This window comes from Odontomachus brunneus, unplaced genomic scaffold (genome assembly GCF_010583005.1).
Source record: "Odontomachus brunneus isolate Ranch 3 - 2012 unplaced genomic scaffold, Obru_v1 Obru_scaffold_023, whole genome shotgun sequence".
Classification (NCBI taxonomy): Eukaryota; Metazoa; Arthropoda; class Insecta; order Hymenoptera; family Formicidae; genus Odontomachus; species Odontomachus brunneus.
Window position 1 is genome coordinate 2,377,260 of NW_022639473.1, and position 3,873 is coordinate 2,381,132.

A 3,873-nucleotide genomic window follows, 5' to 3' on the forward strand; every position below is an offset into this window, starting at 1 on the left:
ACCCCACTTAGTGGACTCCGGAGAAATTTATTAAATCCTCCCCTCGTCTTCGCGTCTTTTGTCATACTCTCTCTCTCTTCCTCTCTCCGTCGTCCCGGTCGAGATACCCCCGGGACGAGCCATTCTCGCTTTTTCCCCCTTGGGGATTGGCCCAGTTTTTCCACCCCGTTCGTTCGCCCGCTTGCGACGAACGCCCGATTTGTACCACTTTTGCCCAGACGAAAACGGCGGGTGTACTCATCCTTCGATAAAAATAAATCGCGAGTGTCCAGACAGTTAATGAGATCGATAGAGTCGTTCACGCGCGGCCGAATAACGAGGAACGATGATATCATCCCCGCTTTTTTCATATTATTTCCCGAGGAGAAAGGCCGATATCGTATTAATTTCGTCTGCCCGCTCGGAAGATAGACGGACAGCTAATCCATAAATGAGAATTTCTCTTTCGCGATGAAATATAATGCGGACCCCCAATCGGCGGCCGGGCCACGTCGAAGGGACCTGCAATTGCACCGTACACGAGATTCTTTTTCTTTAATTCGGATCTTGACCGCGTCCCCTTGCGCGCGTGAGTCCGATACTCAGTAAACTGTATTTACTCGTTTCTTATGGGAAATGTGCGTCCCACTTGAGAATATTTTATTCTATGAGCATTCGCGGAGCTATCGTAAAAAGATATGAAAACTGCATATTTTATTACGTAATATTCCGCTTAGTAGAAGAATAAAAGTATATAGGTGGGCGTTTGCCTATAAAAGCAACGGTAAACTTTTACACTCCGTAATAAAAGCGCGGTATCTTATTTCACGTTAATTGTATGCACACGCATCTCGCGTAACCCCCGGCAACTCCCGACGGGGACGTTAAGCTACGCGCAACGTTGTTGCTGCCGCTTCTAAGATAATCGTTTTGTATTTATCAGCGGATATATCGCGTCGCGCGTAATCGCGGTGGGCTCTGTCTCGGTGTTAAAATAACGGCGAGCAGATAAGAGACAGTATAATCACAGTTCCGGAAACTGTGCGCTCTATACGTTGGTTTAGGTGTAGGTGTACCATAAGCAACTGTCCGAAGTAGATACCCGCGAGAGTTGTTTTCCGCTTGTTGAGCCGGTCTAACTTACTGATGTAACCGAAATAATTAAAGTGATGCGTGCTAGACCCTCTCCGCGCTGGCATCGTGAGACAACTTTAAGCCCGGATGTGGGTGGGAAGATGGACCGTGCGGTGAGTGTCACAGTGCGAACTCACGCACCTGTGTGGATCGTACACACACATGTGATGGAAATCCATGCTAATTCGTATCGCCGAGACTTAACTTTCTCGGTTACCCAATTTTCCGCGCAACGGAAAAAACTTTTTTCTTTACGCGCGTATGTGTGCCACGGACGTTCTTGTTTTTAAATAAAGCCTTATTCACGCTGATTCTATTTCTCATATCGCTGCAAGCGAAACAAATTCTTGCTACAACATATTAATGTATACACATCGATTTAACAAAGATAATTAATGTTTTATGATACTTAAATAAATAAACGAATGAATAATTAAACTTATAAGAAAATATATTTAAATAAATTTATGATAAATTAAATGCGAATAAATTAAACAAGTAATTAAATTAAATTTATGGGATATAATGAATGTATGATATAAATGTAATGTATTACAGCTATTATATGGTATACAAATATATAATATAATATAAAACAGGACAGTCTCCTTCGTAAAATCATATTGAAAATTTCATAGTAGTTTCGCCACATACTTTCGGTCTCGCTGTTTTACCACCCGTCGTGCACTGTATTATCGACGGTAGTAAGAGCGCCGAGTGTAGGTACGCGTTGCCATCTGTTGGCGGCGCTCGGTGACGCTCGACCGTACGGCGACAACACAAGCGCATAGAGGGACACGCGTAACGCGACAATGGCGACTTGAGAAGTATCGTGGCGTGCGTTCTCTCGCTATCGTGTCTACTTCTGTGAATTCGCACGAGTGTGTTTACCCGCGTACGCGCGTTCGTGAATGCTCGGATCGTTCGCGTCGGTGAGAGATGCGTTGGCCGAGAGGTGTGAGCCGAAGTCGCGCACAAGCAGACTGCTGAGGCCAGTCATCCAGGCGACCGACACACCGCGATTCATGGTGCTGGTGGACCTCGCCGAAAAAACGGCCGAGCCATGCATGCTTCCGTGTCCTCGTGCTCGTTATAATGCGCTGGTGAGTGGGACGTATCGATCGGGGCAATACGCCGATCGGACGGCAGGATTGTGTCGGGCTTTTTAAATCGCCCGGCACTTCACGATCCGATCGCGCGTCGCGCACAATGTAAACGCTTCTCTGCGCCGTGCGCCTGCTGCTGCTGCTGTTGCTGCTGCTGCCGCCGTTGCCACCGCCACCACCGCTGCTGCCGCTGCTGCTGCTGCCGCAAGCCTGCTGGCGCTCGGTTCGGCGGAGCTCGAAATGCGCGGTTAGGTTAGGTTAGTCTGCGAAACTGCCAGGAGGAAATTTATTTTGCTCTCTTTTGCAGTCCGCGCGACTGCAGTCCGGACTGCATCTTCTATTTGTTGTATCGTCAAGCTCTTATCGAAGGTACGTGAGCGTCGCGAGTGCGGTCCCTGCTCTCTCTTTCTGTCTTTCTCTCTCCCTTCTCTTTTTCTCTTCATCTATTTCTTTCTCTCTCTCTCTCTCTCTCTCTCTCTCATCTGCCATCCCCTCTCTGTCTCACTCTCGTACTGTATGTGTCTCTCTTTATCTGGATCCTATCCCCGTTTCTTCTCCGTTTCATCAACCATCTCCTCTCATTCACGACAAACGCACGAATCACTCGCGCGCCACCCGAAGTGAACTTAACGGTAATAATTTCGTTATTTATATCGGCATATGCAAATGTAGGCGGCATGTTTCGAGTGTATGTGTGCGTGTGTGCGTGTAGTGTGTAATCCATATATATGTATACATATACCTGTGCATATAAGGTGTACACGCGCGATCTACGGTCGTGATTATTTATGCGAGTGTACTCTCTGCCGCGCTCTCTGTCGTACATAAGTATGTTATGAATGATAAGATCCGTGAATCTCACGCCGCGAACAAATGGAACGACGGTACGGTATTTGCTTATATGCTCTTTGATCACGACTGCAGCTTCAAAAATATCGTTTTCACGAATTACACGTTTGTTGTGACTAATGTTTACATGCGCATCAAAATTTTCTCGAGCGTTACTTGCGTTAGTCAAACTACATTGTTTGAGTTTGAGTTTGTGTAAAAATTCTTATCTAAATTCTTCTGAAGGAGATCTTTCACACACGTGGGAGATATCTGATTGTTTATTTGAGATCTGTTTCCAGTCTGTAATATCTTTGAATGAATATTTCCTGTTTCTTTTTTTTACAGTGAGCATTACAACAGCTAAATTATTCATACGTTTATAATTTTTATACTTTTTGCATGTATATTCAGTGATGAGCATCATTACTATCCTTCATCATATTTGATTTATTCACATTTAATTTGACTTAGATGCAGCGTTAGTGAGTTGAACAAGAAAATATATGTTATAAAAGCTATCTAATCTATTATTTTTTATCACACAGCAATAAATGTACATGAGCCAATACTTCATAACCTATTCACAAATGTTGGCTTTTAAAATAAAACTGTTCTTTCTAATTCACTAATCTGAACCGTTTAAGTAAATTTTCTGAGTTATTGATAATCACAATAAGTTTTTCTCTGCTCTTTATTAAATTAGTTTATAACAATAATAGATAAGTAACAAGTAGATATCTAAACAAGATATTTTTTTACAGCATTAGTTGTCAGAATATATATATATATATATATATATATATATATATATATATATATATAT

General features: G+C 43.2%; 1 protein-coding gene across 6 annotated transcripts in view; it reads left to right on the forward strand.

Annotated features, from left to right (window-relative positions):
- The first annotated feature begins 1,894 nt into the window (after nucleotides 1–1,894).
- The window catches only part of LOC116842250 (protein pygopus), a 5,254-nt gene continuing 3,275 nt past the window's right edge, over nucleotides 1,895–3,873 (forward strand). The window contains exons 1-2 of one of the 6 annotated variants that reach the window (XM_032811176.1): nucleotides 1,895–2,216; nucleotides 2,527–2,588. The gene's annotated coding sequence lies outside the window, so the exon portion shown is untranslated. Of the gene's footprint in view, nucleotides 2,217–2,256; nucleotides 2,589–2,669; nucleotides 2,852–2,874; nucleotides 3,104–3,873 lie in introns of those variants that run through there. The other 5 variants (XM_032811174.1, XM_032811175.1, XM_032811178.1 and 2 more) reach the window with 5 other exon arrangements.